Source organism: Macaca nemestrina, chromosome 13 (assembly GCF_043159975.1).
Source record: "Macaca nemestrina isolate mMacNem1 chromosome 13, mMacNem.hap1, whole genome shotgun sequence".
Taxonomy (NCBI): Eukaryota; Metazoa; Chordata; class Mammalia; order Primates; family Cercopithecidae; genus Macaca; species Macaca nemestrina.
In genome coordinates, this window is record NC_092137.1 from 20,571,102 (window position 1) to 20,583,469 (window position 12,368).

The window sequence follows — 12,368 nt, forward strand, 5'->3', positions numbered from 1 at the left end:
ATTCTGGAACAGGAACTGGGGGAAGAAGATGGAGGAGCTGTCCTGGCCCCAGGGTGAGTGAGGACACAGCAGTACCCACAAGTCCCACTCTTCCTCCCTCCCCCTGCCTGGAGCAGGGAAGTACATCCCATGTTGGCAGTCTTGCCAGCCACAGGCAGCCAATGGATGCCCGCTGTCCCAGCAAGCTGCCTGGGCTCATGCCCAGTTAGGGATGTGGCCTGTGTCACCCCAATTGTCCAGGCCACCCAAGGCAGGCAAATGAGCTTTAGGTATTTTAAAATCAGATTTGGATACACACCAAACCGGGATGCTATCTCTGGAGACAGGCTGGGATTGCGGACAGAGGTCAAAGGGGCTTTGACCCTTATCTGCCATGTTCCATTTTATTTTCTTTTTTTTTTTTTTTTTTTTTTTTTTTTTGAGACGGAGTCTCACGCTGTTGCCCAGGCTAGAGTGCAGTGGCGCGATCTCGGCTCACTGCAAGCTCTGCCTCCTGGGTTCACGCCATTCTCCTGCCTCAGTCTCCTGAGTAGCTAGGACTACAGGCGCCCGCCACCGCGCCCGGCTAATTTTTTGTATTTTTAGTAGAGACGGGGTTTCACTGTGGTCTCGATCTCCTGACCTTGTGATCCGCCCGCCTCGGCCTCCCAAAGTGCTGGGCTTGAGCCACCGCGCCCGGCCCATTTTATTTTCAAGGAAAATGTATTCGTGGACTTCTTGTATAATACACACACACATACTCTCTCTTTCTCTCTTTGTTTTTTTTTTAAAGATCTGACTTTAAAAGCTTACAGTAAAAATAACAATTGTTTTACAAGAGACTCCAAACGTGTTCTTCTTCAGAGGTGGGGAGGGACTGCCTGATTAGCACTGTGCCCTCGATATGCCGGCATCAGGTCCAGCTCCTCATGCCTCAGTTTCCCCATCTGTTCCCCAGGGAGACAGGCCTGATAATCTCCAAGGTTCTTCCAGCCCTGCCATCAAGTGACAAGAAGCTCCACTCTGTGAAGTCACAGGCAGTCTGCCTGCCTTCGCTCCTCGGGAGCCTTAGTTACAGCAGTGAGAGCTGATTCCAGATGCGAGCCCTAAGGGGCCTGAGAGGCGAGCCCTTGGGGGCTCTTTGGCCAAATCAGCTAAGCTTCCTTCCTGGGGAGAGTAATGCAAGGCCTCAGAAAGCTTCAACAGCCCAGTCTCTGTGGCAGTCGGACCAAACGCTGGCCTTGTAGCCTGTCAGCCCCTTTACTTGCCACGCTTGCGAATGAACAACCATGATCTACGGGTGTCATTAAGACAGAGATGGTCTGGTTAGGAACACTGGCCCAGTGACCCTGCCCCTGGCACCAATCACTATGACAACAGCTCAATAGGGTCCCAAGGGCCTAAGAATCCTGCTTCTACTGAGGGCGAGGTTGGCTGAGGTCAGACAAAGAGGGATTAATAGAGCCCTGTTCTCGTTAAACCACAAAGCGCCATTATTACAAGTTGCAACGGCCCTAGCAGGAGATGTATCATGCTTTCAAGTCACAGAGAACCCAGCAAACCAAAGAGAATGGTTCCAGCATCAGCCACAAAGTCACCCTGGGACCCAGAATCAGAGAAGGAGCAGAAAAATCTGAAATAACGCAAATGTTCAACAGACGTTTGCATAACACACAGACCAGCCATAAAATAGCACGGATTGTGGACATTCAAACAACGATGCTGATTGTATTTTCTACATTAAAATCCTCATGATATGTGGAAACAAGTTCACAAAAACTGTAAATAAGCAACATTTTTGTTTAAAAACTCATATACATATGTATAGACAGTGAAAATATAGAAGAAAAATATTTCAAAATGGGTGTAGTCATCTTTGAAAAGTGAGATCCTGTGTAATTCTTTTTCTTTTGGTTTATCTGTATTTTCATAAAAAACATTTGTTTCTCTTGCATTTCAAAATTTTTTTATTCTTTTAAAAATTGGTGGAGAGAATTCTAGGGTGGAGTGGTCATTCTTTGCCTCTCGAGTCGAACTTCAGTTAATGAAACCCACAAGAGGGCACTGTTTTGGAGAGTGAAACTTTCTTTTACACTAGTATTTTATTTATTTATTTATTTATTTATTTATTTTTTATTTTATTTATTTTTTTTTTGAGACAGAGTCTTGCTCTGTCACCCAGGCTGGAGTGCAGTGGCCGGATCTCAGCACACTGCAAGCTCCGCCTCCCGGGTTTACGCCATTCTCCTGCCTCAGCCTCCCCAGTAGCTGGAACTACAGGCGCCCGCCACCTCGCCTGGCTAGTTTTTTGTATTTTTTTTTTTTTTTTTAGTAGAGACGGGGTTTCACCGTGTTAGCCAGGATGGTCTCGATCTCCTGACCTCGTGATCCACCCGTCTCGGCCTCCCAAAGTGCTGGGATTACAGGCTTGAGCCACCATGCCCGGCCTACACTAGTATTTTATTAATTCAAGTACTAATACTTAAAAATTTGTTTTACATTAACCAGTGTATAAGAAAATTATTCTAAATAGTACCGTATATTCTCATGCCTTCTTGCAATTGAGTACAGTAAAAATAGTTTATCATTAGCTTCATCACTGTGAAGGGTGCAGATTCTACCATAACACATAATATGCTGATTTTTAGGGCTATTGGCTAAGCAGAAGGGTTTGTATCTACACTAAGCAGCTTCAGATTACTTCCCTTACTAAGTATCTAGACTTGCTTTTTATAATTTTCCAATTTCTTTCACTACTGATAAACCATCAGTATCAGTATTCTACAGCAACTCCTTGCCACTTTAATTTGGTGCTTCTAATCTGCCGTCATCTTGGAAAAATACAATTACTTGTTAGAAGTGTGAGTAAACTGAGAACGCAGATCTGAGGGAGGGTTTGATATGGTTTGGCTGTGACCCCACCCAAATCTCATGTTGAATTGTAGTTCCCATAATTCCCACATGTTGTGGGAGGGACCGAGTGGGAGGTAATTGAGTCATGGGGGCGGGTCTTTCCTGTGCTGTTCTCCTGGTTTTAAGTTTCACGAGGTGTGATGATTTTATAAACGGAAATTTTCCTGCACAAGCTCGCTCTTGCCTGCCGCCATGTAAGAGGTCCTTTTGCTCTTCCTTTGTCTTCCACCATGATTGTGAGGCCTCCCCAGCCATTTGGAACTGGGAGTCCATTAAACCTCTTTCCTTTATAAATCACCTAGTCTCAGGTGTGTCTTTTTTTTTTTTTTTTTCCAGACGGAGTCTCGCTGCGTTGCCCAGGCTGGAGTGTAGTGGCGCGATCTCGGCTCACTGCAAGCTCCGCCTCCCGGGTTCACGCCATTCTCTTGCCTCAGGCTCCCGAGTAGCTGGGACTATAAGCGCCCGCCACCACGCCTGGCTAATTTTTTGTATTTTTAGTAGAGATAGGGTTCCACCGTGTTAGCCAGTGCTGGGATTACAGGTCTGAGCCACTGCGCCTGGCCTCAGGTGTGTCTTAATTAGCAGCATAAGAAGAGACTAATACAGGGTTTCAAAGTGAAGGTACTGGCAAGCTGGGATCCAGAGTGGGGAAGTGTCCAAAACGGACGGCTCCTTTGGGCAGTGGCTCACGCCTGTAACCCCAGCACTTTGGGAAGCGGAGGTGGGCGGATCAGAGGTCAGGAGATCGATACCATCCTTGGGTGAAACCCCGTCTCTACTAAAAATACAAAAAAATTAGTCGGGCGTGGTGGTACGTGCCTGCAGCCCTAGCTACTCGGGAGGCTGAGGCAGGAGAATCGCTTGAGCCTGGGAGGCGGAGCTTGCAGTGAGCCGAGATCGCGCCACTGCACTCCAGTCTGGGCAACAGAGCGAGACTTCGTCTCAAAAAAAAAAAAAAAAAAAAAAAAAAAAAAAAAAAAAAGTCCTGTAAGTTATGTTGAAGAGTTTGGATTTCATCAGGGCAGTTGGGAGTTACTGAAGAATTTCAAGAAGGGAAGCGAGGTGCTCATATGTGTGTTTTTCAAAAGATTACTACAGCAAGGACAATTTTGTGCGTGGCAAAACTGTTGGCAGGAAGACAGAAAGATGTGGGTTTGGAATACAAAGGAAAGGAAATTGCGCTGTGAGGAGACAGATTATCAGGGAGGTCATCCAGAGCAGGTCTTGCTCTCTTCTAGATGATAAATTCAAACACATTCTCCCTTTAGGAGGAGCCACGCGGGGAGGATTTATTTCTGGCCTCCATGCCAGGAAGAGCAACACCTCCTCTAAACTGTAAATATATTTTTATGTCATATGCCTGCAAATCTTATATTAATAAATAACTATTTTCCTCTTTGCTTTGGTCACTGGGAAGCTTGTGTATGTAATTCTATGCACTGAATTTACTTTTGGTTTCATTGCAAGATGCATACATTCATTTTGCTCAGAATTCTTTATGGTATCTTTTTGACTTATTTGAATTTTCAAAAGCGGCATCAAATTATTTTTGGGATAAAGTGGAATATAATAAAGAAGTTTTTAAAGCGTTGGCTTGAAGAAACCAAAACATCAATAGCTCTTTAACAGATTCTCAAATCCTTATGATTGCTCATTTTGTATACAGTTTGTGAAATCTGAAGACTGTTTTGGTATGGTCAAATTTGTCTATGTTAAATATTGTTTTTAAAAACTGACAAGCCGATGACACCAAAAGCACAAGCCCCTGAGGAAAAACTAGATAAACTGGAGTTCATCAAAATTTAAAAGTTTTGTGCTTCAAAGGAACACTAGCAAGAAAGTGAAAATATAGCCCACAGAATGGGAGAAAATATTTGCAAATTATATATCTGATAAGGTTTATCAGGAATACATAAGAAGCTCTTAAAACTCAATAATAAAAAGACAACACAATATAAAAATGGGCAAAAGATCTAGATAGACATTTCTCCTAAACAGATATACAAATGGCTAATAATAAGCACCAAAAATGTGCTCAACCTCCTTAGTCATCAGATACAAATCAAAACCACCATGAGCTGTCACTTCACGTTCGTGAGGATGGCTACCATCAAAAAGACAGACACTAACAATTGTTAGGGAGGAGGTGGAGAAATGGGAAACTTCATACAGTACCGGTGGGAATATGAAATGGCACAATTATTTTGGAAAACAGTCTGGAAGTTCCTCAAAAAGTTAAACATAGCATCACCATGTAATCCAGCAGTTTTACTCTTAGGTATATATCCAAGAGAAATGGAAACATAGATCCACACCAAAACTTATGCATGAATGTTCATAGCAACATTATTCACGATAGCCAAAAGGTGAAAAAAAGTCAAATGCTTATTAGTAATGAATGGATCAACAAAATGCGGTAAAGCTGTGCAACGAATTGTTATTCAGCCCTAGAAAGGAATGACCCAGGTCTACTGATACATGCTGCAACATGGATGACCCTTGAAAGCAGTATGCTAGGTGAAAGAAGTCAGAATTACCAAAAAAATCCACATAATATATTATCCCATGTATATAAAATGTCCAGAATGGGCAAATAGAGAGAGATACAAAGTAGACTAGTTATTGCTTAACGTTGAGGGGATAGAGAGATTGGGATTTGATGGTTAAGGAGCATAGAGTTTCTTTTAGAGGTGATGAAAATATAAAACTGTGGTAGTGTTTGTACAACTCTGTGAATATAATACAACTATTGAATGTACACCTTAAGTGAGTGAATTATACGGTATATGAATTATATCTCAATGAAGCTATTTAAAAAAAAAAACAATGAAAGCCACTGCAGCAGTGTGAAGAAGAGGCGAGAACCACCCCCAGACCGACTAAAGCCGGCGCACCGCTGCATGCCGCGTCCAGCACCTACGTCCCGCCGCCGTCGCCGCGGCCACCATGCCCGAGAGAAAGGCTGAAGGGGATGCTAAAGGAGATAAGGCCAAGGTGAAGGATGAACCACAGAGAAGATCCGTACGGTTGTCTGCCAAACCTGCTCCTCCAAAGCCAGAGCCCAAGCCTGAAAAGACCCCTGCAAAGAAGGGAGAGAAGGTACCCAAAGGGAAAAAGGGAAAAGCTGATGCTGGCAAGGAGGGGAAAAACCCTGCAGAACATGGAGATGCCAAAACCGACGGGGCACAGAAAACTGAAAGTGTTGGAGATGCCAAGAGAAGTGTGTGCATTTTTGATAACTGTGTACTTCTGGTGACTGTACAGTTTGAAACACTATTTTTTAACAAGTTTTATAAAAATGCTGAATTTTGTTTTACTTTTTTTTTTTTTTTTTTTTTTTAGCTCTATTGTTAGCACACAGAACACTTCATTGTTGTTTTTGGGGGAAGGGCCATATGTCACTAATAGCATGTCTCCAGAGCTGGATTGATGTGGGGAAAACACCTTTCCTTTCTAGTTTCGAGAGCCTTCCTCTTGGCTCCCAGTGGGAGGGATTCCCTGACTTTAACACACATGGCCACCTTGGCACGAAAGCCTTGTGGTATGGAAAACAAATTTTTTTTTTTTATGTCCTCTTCTCCCTTTCCATCTTTCAGCATAGACTTAACTCCCTTAAGCCCAGACATCTGTTGGGACCTGACCCCTAGTCATTGGTTACCAGTGTGGCAGGCAACCTGGACTTTCCAGTGATGCCACTGAGATGGCACCTGTCAAAAGAGCAGTGGTTCCATTTCTAGATTGTGGATCTTCAGATAAATTCTGCCATTTTCATTTCACTTCCTGAAAGTCAGGGTTGGCTTGTGAAAAGTTGTTAAACAACATGCTAAATGTGAAATGTCAACCCTCACTCTAAACTTTCTCTGTTCAGAGCATCAGATGAAGACTTCACTGGGTTTTATAGTGGCTTTCTGATTTTTGGTAGTCCATTGAAGAAGGGAGTTTGAAAGTTGTTGTATACTGTTAACGATTGTCTGCCCATGTCCTTCCCGAAATACCATGATTGTTTATGGAAAGTATCTTTAATAAAGCTGGATACAGTTTGGCTTGGAAAAAAAAAATAATGAAAGCCACCATACTTGGCCTACTCAGTAGACTGTTAATGGGAACCCCAGGTCCTACGTGGCCTTTCAGAGATGGGTTCTAACTCCGGCTCAGTCACTTCCCAGCTATGTAAGCTCCTCACACAAATCACTTCATCTCCCTAAAATGGAGACAGCTACGGCTCATGCACGGTGCGCCTGCGCTGGGTCTAGAGAGCTCTGGAACTCGGTAGGAGCCCAGTCCACTGCTTCCCAGAGGGCCCTCCAAGACCCCTGCCCTCAGAAGGTGCCCAACATCCTAAATGAGTGGGGCCTGCAGGTTCCCTTTATGGAAATTAACTACAAGTGGTCTTGATGATGTTTAAATATTTAAATAACAATTCATCAGACTTTAAGGGTCTGAGACACTCAGGGGAGGTTCTGGAAGGCAGGAGCTGTAGTGTAGCTGAGGATACCTCTTTTGCCCCTGTTCCCCATGGAGTGTTGGGGATGGTCTAAGAGGCAGTCTACACTTCAGGGGTCATTCACCCCTCAGGTGCAGAATCAGTAGCTTTCTAGTCTACACCCCGCATTCTGCTTCTCTCAGCCCCTGAATAAGGAGCCTGCTTTTAAAGACTGCCCCGGGATAGCCTTGGGCATGGAGTTTTCTGTCATGAGATTATAGAAAGTCAGCATCAGGCCCCCTGGTGTTAGAGACAGGTTGACTGAGGTCCAGGGACAGGTGGGTCTGGCTCAGTGGCCTCTCAGCCCAATTCTTTCGAGGATTCCACGAGCATGTCCTGAGCCACTCCAGGAAGCTGGGCTCTGGTCACGTTTCATGTGAGCACCTCTCTGAATTGCAACAACAAATCTGTGGAGTAGACATTAATTACCCTTTTTACGGATGAGAGCACAGAGACTGCCCAAGGTGGCTTAGAGAGCGAGCAAGGCAGGATTCACACCCAGCCTGTCTGACTCCAAAACCAGTGTTCTTTCTTCTGGGCCAGTTCCCCCAATTTCTTCATGTCAGAAGCCAAGCAGGTCGCAGAGGAGGGGAGATGCTTCCATCCCCATCCCCTGAGAGAGGCTCTGCCACAGAGTCTGGGTTTTCAGGATATTCTTGGGCCTCACCTGGTTGCACTACCTGCCCTCCCATCCCCACTCCAACTCATTTCTCTCCCTAAACACCGGATTCTCTGCAGCCCTGGCTCCTTGAGGTTGGGAGCATTCATTTAAAGTCCCACGGGAGAAAATGAAAAAGAATCATGGATGTTCCCAGTTCCAGCCTTGAGTCTCTCTCTCAGAATGCCTTTTGTTGCCAAGAAGGATGAAACAGATGTCTTGGCAATAGCTTCAAATGTTTCCTGCCAAACCAGAGGAGAATTTGTCTTCAGTTTAGATGCAGCCAAGACAGACAAGTCCCAGCTCATATTATTCACAGGAAATGCACAAACACACACGAGCTTCCCAAACCTGGGAGGCCCGTGGCTCCCCAGCTTCTCCTCACCAGGATTTCAGCATCATCTATAGACACAGGTTCATGCCTTCCATCCTTCCATGGAAACCCTTGAGGCTTTCCATGCCACCCTCTACCCCTCATCATTGATGACTCCAAGGCCTCAGCCTGGCAGGCAAGGCCACCTTCCTTTTGTTCCCATCGTGTCCTAGGCACACTTTTTGTTTTTGGCGGTGGCGGTGGTAAAATACACATAACATAAAATTTACCATTTTAACCATTTTAAAGGGTACAATTCAGTGGTGTTTAGTATTTTTACAAAGCTGTACAACCCTCGTTGCTATTGACTTCTGGAACATTTCATCACCCCCAAAGGAAAGCCTATATCCACCCAGTAGGCACTCTTCTCCCCCGACTCCCAGCCCCTGGAAACCAGCTACCTACCTTCTTCTGTCTCTTTAAATCTGTCTCTTCTGGGTATTTCACATAAATGGTATCCTACAATGTGTGGCCTTTTGTGACTGGCTTCTTTCACTCAGCTGAATGTTTTCAAGGTTCATCCATGTCCTAGTGTGTGTCAGCACTTCTTGTACTAATACTTTAGGGCTGTTCTTTATGACTGAATAATATTCTGTTGGATGGAGAGACCACATTTTGTTGATTCGTTCTTCCGTTGATGGATGTTTATGTTGTTTCTACCTTTTAGCTATTGTGAATAGTGCCACTAGGAACATTCTTGCATGAGTTTTGTTTGAACTCCTGTCTTCAATTCTTTGGGGCATATACCCAGGACTGGAGTGCTGGGTCATACAGTAATTCTATTTTACTTCTTGAGGAACCACAATACTATTTTCCATAATGACCATACCATTCTACATTCCTATTAGCAAGGTATGAAGCTTTCAGTTCCTCTACACCCTCACCAACATTTGTTATTTTTCTTAAAAAAAAAAAAAAAATTCTAGCCATCCGAATAGATTTAAGTGAGTATCTCATTGTGGTTTTGATTTGTATATTTCTGACTAATGGTTTCATTGAGCATATTTCTTTTTTTATTTAATAAACTTTTATTTTTCTAAATGTACAGTTGGTTGGACCTGTTCATGCTTCTTCACCAGCAGCTGGAGAATCTCTACCCTTGGTATTTCTGGTGTAAATTACTTGAGCTCTGTGCTTTGCAACCAGTTTGATAAGTCCTTTATGAAGGAACTCCTGAAGGCTGCCCTGGCCAGGGAGCCTCGAATCTTCAGTCTCTCAGAAATCATAGCTGGGGTTATAAATTTACAGTTGGGAACTTCGTTACCGAGTTTGTCTTAGGTAGTTTTGTCAAACAAGACTAAGTTATTGAGCTTGTCCTGAACTATGTCTTTGGAGCACTTCTTCTTTTTGGCCTTGTCCCCAGATTTGCTCACTGGGTCTTTGTCTTTCCTGCCTGACTTTCTGGCGTCCTTCTTGTTGTCCTTGGGTGGCATTGCGAAGCTCAGAGAGCAGCGGTGAACACTACAGCTTTGCTAAGACGTCAGACCAAAAGGCATTGAACATATTTTCATGTGTTTGTTGGCCCTTCGTATATCTTCTTTGAAGAAATACCTATGTAAGTCCTCTGCCAATTTTTAAATTGGGTTATTTGTTGTTGAGTTGTAGGAGTTCTTTATCTATTCTAGACACTAGATCCTTAAAAGTTTGCAAACATTTTCTCCCATTCTTTGTGTTGTCTTTCACTCTCTTGATGTTGTCCCTTGAAGCACAAAAGTTTTTAGTTTAGATAAATTCATCAATTTATTTTATCTTTTTTTTTTTTTTTTGATTGCTTGTGCGTGTGGTGTCATATCTAATAATCCATGGCCAAATCTAAGGTCATGAAGACTTACCCTGTATTTTTTATTAACAGTTTTGTAGTAATAGCTCTTATATTTAGGTCTTCAATTTATGTTGCGTTAATTTTTGCATATGGTATGAGGTAGGGCACAACTTCAGTCTTTTTTTTTTTTTTTTTTTTTGAGACAGTCTTGCTCCATCGCCCAGGCTGGAATGCAGTGGTGTGATCTCAGCTCACTGCAACCTCTGCCTCCCAGGTTCAAGCAATTCTCCTGCCTTGGCCTCCCGAGTAGCTGGAATTACAGACACCCATGACCCTGCCCAGCTAATTTTTGTATTTTTAGAAGAGACTGGGTTTCACCATGTTGGCCAGACTGTTCTCAAACTCCTGACCTCAAGTGATCTGCCCACCTCAGCCTCCCAACGTGCTGGGATTACAGGCATGAGCCACCACACCTGGCCTCTGACTTCATTCTTTTACATATGGATGTCCCCTCCAATACCATTTGTTGGGAGGCTATTCTGCATGGAATGATCTTAACACCCTTGTCATAAATCAAGTGCCACAGGTGTATGAGTTTATATCTGGACTCTTAATTCCATCCAGTTGGTCTATATGTCTATCCTTGTGCCAGTGCCACACTGTTTTGATTATTGTAAGTTTGTAGTGACTTTTGACATTGGAAAGTATAAGTCCTCCAACTTTGCTCTTCTTTTTGAAGATTGCTTTAGCTAGTCAGGGTCCCTTGCAATTCCATATAAATTTTAGGATTAGCTTTTCCATTTCTGTAAAAACATCACATTGGGATTTTGATAAGCATGGCATTAAATCTGTAGATCTATTTGGAGATTACTATCATTTTAACAATATCAAGTCTTCTAATCAATGAACATAGAATGTCTTTTTATTTTCTTAAATTTTATTTAATTTCTTTCAGCAATGTTATATAGTTTTCAATGTTCAAGTCTTCCCCTTCCTTTGTTAAATTAATTTCTAATTATTTTATTGTGTTTGGTGCTATTGTAAATTGAGTTGTTTTCTTGATTTTCCTTTTGTAGTGTGTATAGAAATATAACTGACTTTTGTGTTAATATTGTATCCTTCAACTTTGTCAAATTCATATGTTAGCTATAATAGCTTTTTTCTGGATTCTTTAGGATCAGCTACATATAAGATCATGTCATCTGCAAATAAAAATGGTTCTTTTAAATGCTTATTTTACTATCTAGATGTCTTTGTTTTTTTCTTGCCTAGTTTTTCTGGCTAGAACTTCCAGTACAATGTTGCATAGAAGTAGCAGAAACAGGCTGGGTGCGGTGGCTCACACCTGTAATCCCAGCACTTTGGGAGGTTGATGCGGGCAGATCACCTGAGGTCGGGAGTTCGAGACCAGCCTGACCCACATGGTGAAACCCCATCTCTACTAAAAATACAAAATTAGCTGGCCATGGTGGTACATGCCTGTAATCCCAGCAACTTGGGAGGCTGAGGCAGGAGAATCGCTTGAACCCGGCAGGTGGAGGTTGCGGTGAGCCGAGATCATACCATTGCATGCCAGCCTGGGCAACAAGAGCAAAACTCTGTCTCAAAAAAAAAAAAAAAAAAATCTATTGAACCTTTATAAAAATTTGTTATATACTAGGTTGCAAAGGAAAACTTTTGAGTTGTAGAAAGTAGAATTGTACAGATTCCTATTCTTTGATCTAATTTAATAAAACCAGAATTTAATTACAAATGGATAATAGTGAGAAAATCTTGAGAACAAAAGCACAAACATACAAACATTACTAGTATTTAAAATAGCTTTTTAGTTGTAAACAGGAAACAATGCAAATTTAGACTTTTTGAAAATTAATAGAAATCAGAACAGAACATGATAAAATGTATGAGAAGCAGCCAAATCTGTGCTTAGAGAAAATTTTATAGCCTGACATGTTTTTAAAAATTAAACGACAAAAATAAAAGTGAATAAATATTTGACATGATTTTTTAAAAAAAAGACTAAGAAAACCCAGAAAAATGAAAAACTAAATGGAGAAAGACCAATAGCATATATTTCTCACAAATATAACCAATGAAAAAGAGATAAAACCCTAGAAATAAAAACTGGACTAACACCACAAATACAAAGACAATTTTTAACATTGTGAGACTAGGATAGATATTTGAGCTCTAGATGAAA

At 42.3% G+C, this 12,368-nt stretch overlaps 2 pseudogenes; one reads left to right on the forward strand and one right to left on the reverse strand.

The window, feature by feature from the left end:
* Positions 1-5,838: 5,838 nt before the first annotated feature.
* LOC105479866 (non-histone chromosomal protein HMG-17 pseudogene) lies at positions 5,839-6,358 on the forward strand (annotated as a pseudogene).
* Positions 6,359-9,468: 3,110 nt separating this feature from the next.
* Positions 9,469-9,839, reverse strand: LOC139358025 (small ribosomal subunit protein eS25 pseudogene; annotated as a pseudogene).
* Between the last annotated feature and the right edge of the window lie 2,529 nt (positions 9,840-12,368).